The sequence below is a fragment of the Ceratotherium simum genome, chromosome 18, assembly GCF_057802395.1.
Source record: "Ceratotherium simum simum isolate JZ-2026a chromosome 18, ASM5780239v1, whole genome shotgun sequence".
Classification (NCBI taxonomy): Eukaryota; Metazoa; Chordata; class Mammalia; order Perissodactyla; family Rhinocerotidae; genus Ceratotherium; species Ceratotherium simum.
The window spans coordinates 9764546-9778083 of NC_141917.1; the positions used below are offsets into that span (position 1 = coordinate 9764546).

The 13538-nt window shown below is 38.2% G+C and overlaps 1 protein-coding gene across 12 annotated transcripts in view; it reads right to left on the reverse strand.

Annotated features, from left to right (window-relative positions):
* Window positions 1-13538, reverse strand: part of CTNND2 (catenin delta 2) — an 879093-nt gene that overhangs the window by 455197 nt on the left and 410358 nt on the right. The gene's annotated exons all lie outside the window — the stretch shown is intronic.

Consider the following 13538-nt stretch of genomic DNA (forward strand, 5'->3'; position numbering starts at 1 on the left):
TATCCCATACCCATTCCTGCCGCACCTACCCCAACACACTATCTCTAATATATAAAATATGTAACTATCGTATTTATCTTCTCTACGTTTATTAGCTAAAAGGCGGTATTTTTGCATGTGTAACTTTAAAAACACATACATGTTATAACATCTTTTATAAAAAACTTTTTTCAAACAACATTATCTTTTGGGGAACCATCCAGTTCATTACTTCTGACTGCTGCCTAACAGTCATTTGGGTGCATCAATCATATTTTCTTTTATCCATGACTCAAATGATGGCGACTAGGATGCCTCCAGCTCCTGTGTCCACACCAAATGCTGCAGTTAATTCCTGGGTTGAGACTCTTTGTGGTCCTGTGGGAGACTTTCTCCCTGGTACATACCCAGGGGTAGAAACGCTGGGTCCTGGGGCCATCTATAATCTGGCTCCAGAGTGGCTGCACCTGTTTACATGGGATTTGAGCACCTCTTTGCCCACATTCTCACCAGGATTGAATATTATTTGACTTTCAAATATTCCCCACATTGATGGGTATAAAGCGGTATATCCTTATTGTTTTAACTTGTAGTTTTGATTATTAGTGTATTAGTCAGAATTCTCTCACCCTGTGGCCACATAAAAGTAACCATCACAATTAGTAAGGTCTAACTAATTTTTACAGGTCTTGGTATTTGTTTTCCTCCTACTGTGAATTGCCTAATAATATTCTTTGTCCATTTTTATTTTGTATTTTGTGGTTTTTGCCCTTCCAGTGGATATACAAAACTTCTTTTTGTACCCTGGATATGAATCTTTTGTCAGTTTTACATGTTGCAATTACCTTGTCCTAGCTTTCACCTTTATGATGTTCTTACTTAAACCAGTAATCTTTTATTTTGACATTGTTAAATACATCAAATTCTCCACTTATAGTTTGGCCTTTGGATATCTTGTTTAAGAAGTATTTATCTTCCTCAGGGTCACCAATATACTATTTTAGATTATAAAGTTATAGGATTTGATACAGAGATAAAACTAATCTTTCTCCACATAGTGAGTCAATTTTCAACATCATGAACTAAACTGCTCATCCTCTAGCCTGTGATTCATGATGCCAAGACCACCAAATACATGGTTTCCTTAAGAATCCAGGTCTGATATTGGACTCTAGTTTGTTTGCTGGGTTGTTTAACTATTTACTCATGAATATTCATCATACTCAATGCAGGTCCTAATAAAAACCATAATTATATGTTACAGTTATATGGGCTTGCGTTTTACCCCTATCTCTATATCCATATTTGCCTTTCAAAATCCAACCTCTCTGTGGATTCTTCTTAATTACCCATTTTAATTTAATTAATTTATTGCATGTTCAAGCTCCCCATCTCCTCTGCAACACTGAACCCAGGAAAGCTAGCAAGCAGAGAGAAGAGGGCAAGGACTCGGACCTCAGATACCCGGGTTAAATCTTTCCCACTTACTGGCTGCATGACCACTGGCAACTTATATACCCCATCAGAGCCATGGTTTCCTCTGCTTATGGTGCAAAATAAAACAACGGTACTAACTAACATTTACTGCACGTCCTCAATGTAGCCCTAGGAAGTAGTTAAGATTATTACCTCCATTTCATAGACAAAAATTGGAAGCTTGTCCAAACTTGCACAGTTAATAAGTAAGTGGGAGGGTAGGGGTTTGAACCGTGATGTCTAAAGACAAAACGTGTGTTCCTCCTATTATGCTATATGCCCTAATTAGGACTGTGGAGGGAAACAAAGTGAAATCTATGAGGTGTCTAATTTAATGATCAGTAATTATTATTTGCTCAACTCCTGAACTATGGAATAGAGAACAATATATCTCACAACCTCAGCTTGGCCTGGTGGCTGTGTGACAGTTGGCATAGATGGAACACTCCACATAGGAAATTCTTTGCCTTTATCTGGAGGAAAGCATTAAAAAAAATAATAGTTCCCCAGTACTGAGGGCTGAAATTTTTTTTGCAAGGCACTATGCTAAGCACTTGGATTCTTTAGCTCATTTAACGCTCATATCTTTTGGAAGGGGTTGATACTTATATCGCCAATAACTGACATTTGGCTGCATGAAAACTCTTCCCCAAATTACACAGCTAGTATGGGCAGAGCAGGGCTTCAACCCAGATTTCTCAGTCTCCAAATCTTTTTATTTTAACTACCATTTGGTACAAAGTCTATAATTTTAATGCATTTTCTAGCTTTTAATTTAGTTTTTATTTTCATTTTATACCATTTTAATACATATTTTCTACTCTAAGAAGTGAAATTAAACACACTTAAATGTTTTTCTACTGCATTAAAGTGCCTTCCATTTTTTTTTCCTTTAACAAGGAGAAACAAGGACTGATTATACTCACAATGCATTGCTTCCTACTGTCTTTAAAGCACAGTTAGTGATGTTATCGACGTCTGTAAATAAGAAATTCCAGGAAGAGAATATTGCTTTGGATGAAGGTATTTACCGACAGTAAATGCTAAACAAATCGGGAGCACATGTTACTAATTAGCGGGTCCCTCTCTCTCTGACAGACACATATTGACCGTGACTTTTAAAAGCTCAGACAACTCATTCCATAAAGGCCAAAAACTCGTCTATTAAATATCGTGCCAAAATCATTCTGAGAAAAATTGATATGCGAACTTCCTGTCATTGTAAAGACTTAATTTCCAAGTAGGAGTTACCAATGCCAAAAAGAATAAATACCACTGTCAAGAAGAGGAGGAATTAGGTTTAATATAACATTAGTTCCCAAAGTAAAGCCAAAAGGTACTGGAATTTGGTACTATTTAAATATTAAAATTGTTAAGGTGAATAAATCTATGTCTGATTCCATTTTGTCCATAATATGGGCTGACAAAGCCACTCGTCCCTCCAGTTACCATATGTAAAACAATTCAGTCTTTATTTTCTGGAGCTAACATTATAATATCCAAAAATATCCCCAAAACCTGCTAAATTTCTTGCTTTTAAGATTAAGTGCTGAAGACACAAAAGGTGGCACTGTGTGAGGCTCTCGTTTTTTATAAGCATTTATTCATCCTGGGGTCTTTTTTTAGGGTAAATTCTCATTTACTCCTTAAGATTGTTGGAAAACACCGAACTTAATAGAACCTTTACTAACATGTTAATTCTTACTAAAGTAAGCTGATAGGATAACCAGCAATATCTTTCAGTTGAATTCTCTCATGAGTTGCCGCAGCTTTGTATAATACTCTTGGCACCAGTACCATACAGGTCTAATTACTTTAGCTGTTTGCTTTATAATTGAGGGAAATCTGACCTTTCATTACTCTTTTCCTAAAATTTTTTAGCTTCACTCATTGATTTTTCCAGATAAACTTTAGATTAATTTTTCCTTCCTAGATTCTTGCCTCATCCCTAATGAATCATTTTTTAACCAGAATTGTATTCAATCTATATGTGTATTTGGGAAGAACTTACATCTTTTTGCTGTTTAATATCTACATAAAGTCTCTCAATTGATTACACTTTTATCACTTCTGTGAGTTTCTGCATTAGATTCTAAGCATTTTTGGTTGAAATAACTTGTAAGAATATTACACTTTTGCTGCCACTGAATTTGAAATCTTGTACTATTAAATTTTCTAACAGGTCCTTACAGATAGTTAGGACTGCTATTGATTTTTATATTATAGTATATTTTCTAATCTGGAAAGTGGTACAGTATGAAAGTGTTGGACTGACCAGCAATTATGTGACATCAAGTTCAGGACAGATAGTGAAATGGATAAAAGCAAAATGCTTCCTAGTCTCATCTAAGATGAGAGACCTTTACTGATTAAATTTTAGCAGTGTTACCTGTTCTCAAAATTTAGTGGCAAGTCAAAATCTTCAGCAGAAAATACAAAACAGATTGCCAGACCTCAAGAGCTAACGTAATGGCATTTATTTTATAGCCAGATCCTTTGAGTACAGTAAGGAGAATGGATGACAATTACATTCTCAAAGGTTTTATGGCACCCAACAGAGGCAAGCCAATGGCAGGGGTGGGGGAGGAGAGCAAGTGCAAAATCAATAAGAAGCAACTGTGACTTGTAGCATCTTGTAGCCCACTCCTGGCATTGAATGTCCATGTAGTTTATTGTAAGTAATATAGCTTTCTTTAGACCAAGTAATAAAGACATAAGCAACACCTGCCATCCCAAGGGCATCCAATCAATAGAGAAGGGGATACTGAGTTCTGTGTGGGGCAGCATTGCCAGTGGCTTCCAGAGCAAAGGACGGAGCCAAAGCAGGTTTGCTCTCACTGCTGTTGAGAAGAATTCAGTGCTACACTCAACAACAGGGGGGAATGGCTCCATCACAACTCTCAGGGAAAACACTCATATCAAGGGATACTTGAAAGCCGCTCCTGGAGCACAACGGAGAGGACACAGCAGGTATGTGCACAGTTAACATACTGTTAGAAGACCAACAACTGAGTCAGAAACTGAGAAGAAAGTTAGCAAGGACAATCGTGAATAGCAGGACAAGGTCTTAGATCAGAGTATTTAAGAAGAGTCTCTGTAGGACCCACAGGTATTCCAGTGGGGATGCTGGGCATATCCCTCAGGGTGCAAAGGAGTCAATAATAATGCAAGATAGGTATTATTATTCGTGTTTTTCAAGTGAGGAAATGAAGGGCCCAGATGGATAAGGAAATTTTCCAGTGATCCCATTGCCAGATGGAGGTAAAACTGAACACAAACATGGATAATTCCATACCACTTTCACAAATTAAAAACTCCACACACCCACACACCCAACAATCTTTCCCATAACGGCTTCCCATAAGTTTCTTTTCCTCTAAATAATAACATACATTTCCTATCCAGTACAGGGATACACCTGGAGGGTGTTATTTCTGGGGAGAGCAAGAGATATACACAAACTCACATGATTATTGTTAAAATTAAATTAATGTATAGCCCAAAACACTTTAAAAATGTAAAGTGCTATATAAATGTAAGGTTTTAACACTCTTTATAATACAAAACTAATAGTAGACAATTGTGCGCTGTTGAAGTAACAGTTGTATTATTAGAGTTATTTCTGTGCTTGCCTTTTCCTTCCAACTAAATTATAATATTTTACAGGAACGAAACGGCCTGATAAGTTAGTTAACTTTGAATGGCCTGAAATGCAATTTCTCCTTTTTATATAAGGGTCTCATTTTAACATAGAACATTGGTGGATTCACATTTAAGAATATTTGACTAAGGAAATAATTGGTCTTCAGTCATGTTTTTCCTGACTTGACTGGAATAAGTTGAATGTCAAGAAAAATGAGATTGTGTTGAATGACTACTTCGTGGATTTGGTCTCATTGCTTTACAAGCACATCTCTTATATCTTATTGTTTTATTAGCAGGTCATGATTTATACCACAATTATCATGATAATTAACTCTCATGAGCCATTATTAACTCTCAACTCTACAGGATCTATTCTTTGAAAGTCAAGTTTGTTTTTTTTAACAACCTAACAACTATATGAGGGTAATCTTGGACAGAGTAGACCTAATACACCTGTTAGGAAGGTAGACTCAACCCAAGAGAAAATGTTTATGAGTTGAATACACATTACCTATCTTGACACTACCACAAAACCACAGCTTACAAGTTCATCTTTCCACTATGGTTACAATGGTCTATGAGGAATTTCTTCTCATTACGTCACGCTTTCACTTTTCCTTAGGAAATTTGGGTGGGGATAAAGAAGAAAACATTGGTACAAATGCTGAACCACTGGCAATTAACTCCTGTACTGTCTGTCTGACCTTTAGATATTTAAGATCAAGCAACTAAATATGACTGATGTCAAATAGCGAGACATTACCCTAAATCACCCAGTTTCGGGTGACAGAGTTTTATCTCGAATTAACTCAATCAAAAAAACAATATGACTGGCAAAAATTAACTTTCTCTAGTTAACAAGTCTACTAGAATTATTTTTCATTACCTGCCTATACTAGACTTTCATACTAGACTTTCTCTCTCATATGTATGGATGGTGGGATATATGAATGTGTGTGTACATATTTTTTTCTTCTATTTCAAAGAAGACTGTAATTTCCTTTAAATTTCTCCCACTCTATTTTATCAATTTGTATCCATTTTATCATGGGCCCCTTGCCTTTGCTGTGTTAGGGGGACCTCTGAATTTGATATCTGTTTTACCAAAGCAGTTTTTATAACACAGCTGATTGAATGTAAAATCCTGCATTTTACCCATGGCTCTGAAATTGCCCATGCCCCTTGCACTTTCATAAACTGCTTTCCTTTCCTGCATGAGACCTGTGAAATCTGGTGGTGGGAATCGCAGGAGCAGTGGCTTTTCAGCCTTTTAAGCACTGTGTCTTTGGAGCACTTTGTCAAAACACATCATACCAGCCACGTCTGTTCATTTATTTGAACCAGAGAAAACAGCTTTTCTTTTAAGATCTTCTTAAATCAGGCGTATTGCTGCTGCTTGGTTACTTCCCAAAGGTATATGCCATTATTCCCCTGGATGGGCTGAACTTATCCTTGGCCTGCGATAATTATGTATTTTATTCCACAGTCCTTTGAAATTTGCACTGGTCTTTGAGAACTCTGGCTTCCTGAAAGCAATGTTAGTCATCACCACTGCAATTAATTTTGAACATGGAACTGCTTAACACAGTTGATCTGCTAAGCTTAAATCTGAATGTAAAGAAATGCATGCATGGTTAGATCCAAGGTTAGGAGATGTTAGATGGAGACTCTATGCTCCATGTCCACCTCGCTTAAAATCTTGCTGTTGTCATAAGAAGTTTAACAATCACAGCATTTAAAAAATACTGGAGGATATTCTATTACACTAAACACCAGAGGGGGGAAATACTTGGAATTTTAATTTACCAATGCCACTCTGAGGAACCTCAGGCAGGGTATGTGATTTAAGATTTTCACTAGCAAAGCACAGACCACATTAAGTTTGTATCCCCTGTGTTATCATTTCAAGGCACTGATTATTGAACTTTCTTCTCTCACATGCTAATCCCCTGATGTAAGCTGGATGCTTAGATAAAAACACTGAAAACTTCCTTCAGACTCCCAGTATATTATGTCTAATGCCAATTCGGTAATAGCTTTTCATTCTGATGCAATTACTTAGTCATGTTTCTGTCAAGTAAATCCAAAATAAAATGTGCTTTCTCTATGACTTAAAAATATGTGTGATGTGTGTTTAAATGTATATATAGTTGGATAAATTATATATATATTAAAAAAAAAAAAAACCTTGGAAAAGAAGAAGTTACACAGACTCCCAGGCAGGTAAATAGTTTCCCGTCGGGTAGGGTGGGCTGTCTAGAAGATGGTGGGAGGGGAAGATGTTGACGTCAGATGAACTCCCCACGCTGGTAGAAGCCACAGATCCTAGGAACGCAAGTAATATACTAAGGCTGTTTTTTTTTTTTTCCAATCAGCAGTATGGGAAATAAATGTGACAAGTCAACCAGCTGGAGTCTGAGGGAAAACGAGAAATGAACCCTTATATCCATCACCAAGATACACTCATATTTTGAACCAAGTGGTAAAAGTTAATAAAAGTTCTACAGTCAAAACGCAGGACTATAAAACCCCATGCTGCCCAATCTTTTGCATGCCATCGTCAACCCTCATAAACCCACCAGGCGGGGACACATCACCCACCGTAAAGGACACAATAACGTAAAATGTCATAAAACACACAACTGCCTGTCTTTATTTAAAATCTCCAAATCTTACTCATCATGGGTTGTTTGCCTTAATTTGGATTTTTAAAAATATCAACTTAAAATAGTATTTTTCTTGATTGACTGCGTTTTTGGCTCTGTTAGCCAGCGTTACAGAAATAGTAATAATAAAATAAAAGAGAACAACCAGGAATTATCCAGGGGCCTCACACATAGGAAGCTTGAGTCTTATTTATTTTTAGCAGTCATACTTGTGTGGACAGGGCTTGGTTATAAATGTATTACTTTCTGCAGTCACAGACAGACAAGCTAGAAAGACACTGACCAAAATCAGACACAGGAATCACTGACATGAGCAGCCTGTGTGAGCCTCAGAATGCACTGTTTGGAAAGTTTTTAATTATGCTGTTTCTTTCTGAATTCCTTTGCACAGTCTTTTGAATGTAAGGGGTAAAGAAAAGCACACAGCCTCGGGGGGTAGGGGAAGTGCCTGACCTCCTGCCATTGCTTCCCTGGGTCTGAGGAACAGGTCTTTGTACCACTTCAAAAGGTATTGTAAAGTGCAACTCTCTCCCACCACTGAAGCCCAGACTCATCCATGAACTTGGTTGTGCTCTGGCCCCTATGGCACTGACCTCCAGACTGCAGGAATTGGCGTCGTGTGGTTTCCCAGGACCCTTCCTCTGCATCCGGCTGTACATCACATCTTTCTGGCAGCTCCTCAGTCTGGGGTTTGTATCTCTAATACATAATGTCTCTATGGATAGGAGTCTGGAGAGCAAGGTCCGTTTGTGAAATGCTGCCCCCTACCCCACACATAACATTTGAATGGGAAGTATTCTCAGCACTGACCCTAAGAATATTCAAGATTCAGTGAATAGAAATCTTCCTGAATGCACTCATTTATTCATTCATTAAACAAAGAATTATTAAGTGCCTTTTGTGTGTCAGATACTGTTATAGATGCTGGGAATGAAGCAGTGAATAAAAAGACCCAAAATCCCTGCCGTCAAGGTGCTAAAATTTCAGTGGTGGAAGGTGCCAATGAGCAGATACATAAGTAAAATAGATGGTGAGCCGGAGGAAAAGAGTGCTGGAGAGGAAAGTGAAGCAGAGATGGGGGTAGAGACTGCCCTGGGTGAGCGGATGTCATTTTATGTTGTCATAAAAAATGTCTGAGAGGGTAACATTTGAAGAAAGACTTGAAGGAGGTGAGGACTCGAATGAGTGGATAACAGGGTTTGGGGGAAAAGTTCTAGCAAATGCGAAGTCCTTGATGCTGGAGTGTGGCTGGAAGACTCATCATCAGCAGGGAACCCAAAGTGCTCAAATAAAAGGGGATGAGGAGTGTAGTGAGTGGGATGGGCTGAGAAGAAGGGGTTAATGGGAAAAGGGAGAAAGCAGACTGTGTATATAGGGTCTTTTAGGCCACTGTAAGGATATAGAGTTTTCTCTAAGATGAGAAACCATAAAGAGGTGTGGATCAGAGGGAGGAAATAGTTTGACTTATGTTTATAGTCCCTCTGGCTGCTACTGAGATGAGTTTGCTGGGGGACAAAGGCAGAAATAGGTAGAGAGCAGTGGTGGCTGGGACAAAGGTGGCAGCAGATGAGCAGAAAGAATTGCCTGAATTCTGGATAACTTTTGAAGTTAGAGCCAATAGGTCTAATGAATTGAATATTCAATGTGATAAAATGTTCGAGTCAAAGATAACCCCCGAGTTTTCATACCTGAGCAGCTATAAGTATGGAATTGCTCTTTCCTGACTTGGAGAAGATGGTGCAGAAAGAGCAGGTTTGGGATGGGTGACATAGAAAGTTCTCTTTTGGGCATGGTGGGTGTGAGGTGCCTGTTAGACATCCAAGTGGCCATGAGAGTTAGGAGCTTGGAGTTCAAGGAATTCAGAGTTCAAGGGAGAATTCTGGGCTGTTTGGAGTTCAAGGGAGAATTCTGGGCTGGAGATAGATATCTGGCAGTTGGCAGAGAACAGATGGCATTTGAAATTGGAGTGGACCCAACTGGCAGACTTGGTTCATTGGGCTGCTCAGTGTTTCAAAAAACGGAATTTGTGTGCCGTTAGATGGAGCATGTAACCTCTGATATTCTACACTCACCATCACGATATTCTAGACTCACCACCACTCTCTTTTGCTTTATATCTGTCCTGCTTCACTTGTATATGACGTCTGTGGTTCCCTGTAAGCTCCTCAAGAGCAAGGATCTTGCTCTTTATGGTTCAGTGATGTGTATTCTTGGCATGGAGTCAATTCTCAGTAAATGTCTGGCAAACAGATGAATGATTTCTGGTACAGAAAATTGAAAGTGCTCAACAAAGGTTAAAGGAAAGTCAGCTCCTAGGAGTATGCTGAAAGACTAGAAAGTGAGGCAGGAAGCAGACTTGGAAGAAAGAAATATCTCAGAATAGACCTTTCCCTGCTAGGCAGACCTAGGGGAAGGAAAACTTGGTTGTCAACACAAGTGATTCAAGAGAGGGGAATTGACAAAGGCAATTAAACACAGGCAAAGAACTAGAGATCAGGATCAGTCTGGGTCAACATGGCGGTACAAATTTGTTGGCATCACCAACTGGCTCTCCCCAGCCAGGCTTTCTCCAGTTGCAACTCAGTCACACCCTCCATGTTCTTGTAACCAAACTGAGGACCACTCCACATTCCACAAAGGCACCAAGTTCTTTCATGCCTCCTTGGTTCTGACTGTGCTCTTCTCCTTGCCCTTCCTCTAACTGCTCAACCTGTGGATTCCCACTCACTATACAAAGCTTCCACTGAGAGTCTTGATTCTGTGACAACATCTCCCATCATTGCTTTATGCAAACTTTAGAATCTATTATATGGTGTTGCGCAGAGTTGACTTCAGGTCAGAATCCATCATTTGGCTCATGTATGCCAAAGTATACACAGTATACTGTGCACAGGCAGTAGCACAATGCCTGTGTAAGAACTAGCAAACGTGTGTTGAATTTGATGTAGTACAGGACCTAGAAACAGAGGGCTGACAAATAAGAAAGGGTCAGTCTTTCATGGGAATGTGCTATATCCAAAGGGAACCGATATTTACTCACTAGGAAAGGCAGCATTGGGCCGGCCCCGTGGCTTAGCGGTTAAGTGCGTGCGCTCTGCTCCTGGCGGCCCAGGTTCGGGTCTGGGTGCACACCGACGCACCGCTTCTCCGGCCATGCCGAGGCCGCGTCCCACGTACAGCAACTAGAAGGATGTGCAACTATGACATACAACTATCTACTGGGGCTTTGGGGGAAAAAAAAAAGGAGGAGCATTGGCAAAAGATGCTGGCTCAGAGCTGGTCTTCCTCAGCAAAAAGAGGAGGATTAGCATGGATGTTAGCTCAGGGCTGATCTTCCTCACAAAAAAATAAATAAATAAATAAAACTGTAAAAAAAAAAAAAGAAAGAAAGGCAGCATTTACACCCTGCAGAGAGCAGTCCATGAATCCCTTGACATGATGGATGATACGTCACCCAAGACCAATTATTTCCTGCTCCCATGTTTGGTGTGGTTTTGTTTTTGAATTTCATGTTCATAAAGCAATCTTTCTGTTATTAATTGAACTTCTCATGCCTGACACTATAAAATGATCATCTTTGAGGATAAATATATACTCAAAAAATATACTCTCCATTTCTAAAAGGTATTTAAGGCATTTGAGTTATGGTTTAAAAATTAGCTTTCTGGTTTTGCTTAGTGTAGTAGAGTTCACCAGAGTCTACTGATGTTTGGCAAATGAATAAAATGTGCTGTACCAGCAAAATTAAGAACATAACCTGAAAAAGAAATGAGGAAAAAAAGAGTAAGAAAGTTCTGAAATTCAATTAATGAGACAACATATTGCATGCCTCCCCTGTAGGTTACAAGTTTCAGGGGATTCAAAATAAATATAGGATGCTCAAGATTTTTATAATCTAATTCAGAACATTAAGACTGATGGATACGGAATAGTAGGTCAGACTATAGGGGGTGTGTTACCAAAGAGACATGTGAGAGTAGTTCAGAAATTAGATATTATTGTTATGTGCACTTCAGAGACTACGAAACGGTCACTTAGAGAGACTGGGTAAAATGCACAAGCTCAAAGGGAGAGTCAATGGCAGACGTGAAATTTAAACCCAGATCTGCCTCCAGGCTATATGCTCTTAACCATTCTAGTTCCCTGAGGAAATTCCATATTCCAGGCACTTTAGTTACCCATCATGTTTCTACATATGACTTTCTGTGGTTTTAACCATTCCAGAGCATAGAGAATGATAGAGACTACCTGTATGTATTATATGGAGCAAACCTGCACTCACAAAAACAGACAAATAAAAACGATCTTATTTATGAAAAGCAAAGATTCTAGTTAAAATAGTAGCAAACCAAATGCAGCAGTTTATAAAATGAGGAGCACAATGTATACTAGAGGCATGCTCATAAAGTCGGCAACCCTGACCTTCACCAGGGGTGTTCAACCCTGTCCTGGAGGGCCTACCAACACTTTCTAAAAGAGGTGTAATAGGAAAAATACAAAACCCTCACTATTTACACTTAATTTTCTCACATACTTAGGAGAGTCAAAAGAATCAGCTGAAAAAAATTTTAGTAACCACCCCTCCCCCCACAAAAAATCAGTTTAATGCCAGGTTACATGATATACACCAAAAATCAGTAGCTTTTCTATATGTTGGCAAAAGCACAACATAATGCACAACATTATTGGATAGGAGTGGGGGTGAAATTCACCATGGTATCAAATTATAAAAAGTCCAGAAACAGATTTAACAGAAAAGGCAAAAGAAATATAAAAACAAAATTCTAAAATTTCACTGAAGGAGTGAAAACAAAAAGGAAACCTTTTAAGAAATTGAAAAAAAGTCATATTCTGAGATGAGAAGAGAGAGTATTTTTAAAATGCCACTTCTCACCAGAATATATATATCTTCAATGCAATCCCCCCCAAATCTATTTGGATCCTTTCTTTACTTGAAAAATCAAATCTAGATTCACCTGAAAGAATTTCTGCATAAAACCAGGAAACTCAGTTTTGAAAAAGAAGACCTATCCATTATCAAAATATACTCAAAAAAGACAAAATTCAAATAGGTTGTTACTAGTACAGATATAGAGAAACATATCCATTGGGACATAATTATGTGTCCAGAAGAACCCATAGAATATAAGCATTTAGGTAAATAATATTTTTTAGTGAACACTAGGTGTTCGGAATGTTATATGCTTATTTTGGAAAGAAAAAATGGGTCCCCGTCTCATATTACACTAAAAATATATCCCAGTTAGATTGATTGACATTTGAAACAAACATAACCCCAAACTAGAAAACAAATAACTATGAAAGTAGTTGAAGAAACACAAGGCCATTATTTTTATTTTATAATCTTGTATTGAGGAAGGTCTTCCTAAACAAGATGCAAAAGGCAGAAGTTATGAATGAGTAAATCAAATTAAAATTTCAGTAAGTACAAGGATGCCATAAACAATTTAAAATACAAAAGAAGGCTGTGAAAAATTTCTGCAAAGTATATAATTAATGAGGAGTTAATAAAAATAATATAAGAAGAAGCCCACTCAATCAAGAAGAAAGAGACAAATGCCCAATAGAAAAATGGTCAAAATATATAAGCAGGCAATTCACTAAAGGAGAAGAAATAGAAATTGCTTACAGATAGAAGGAAACATGCTCAATCTCAGTAGTGATCAGGAAAATACAAATTTATATAAGAATGAGATATTATTGATTGATAATATCCAGTGTCATCTGCATGGCAGAGGATGGGACACTGTC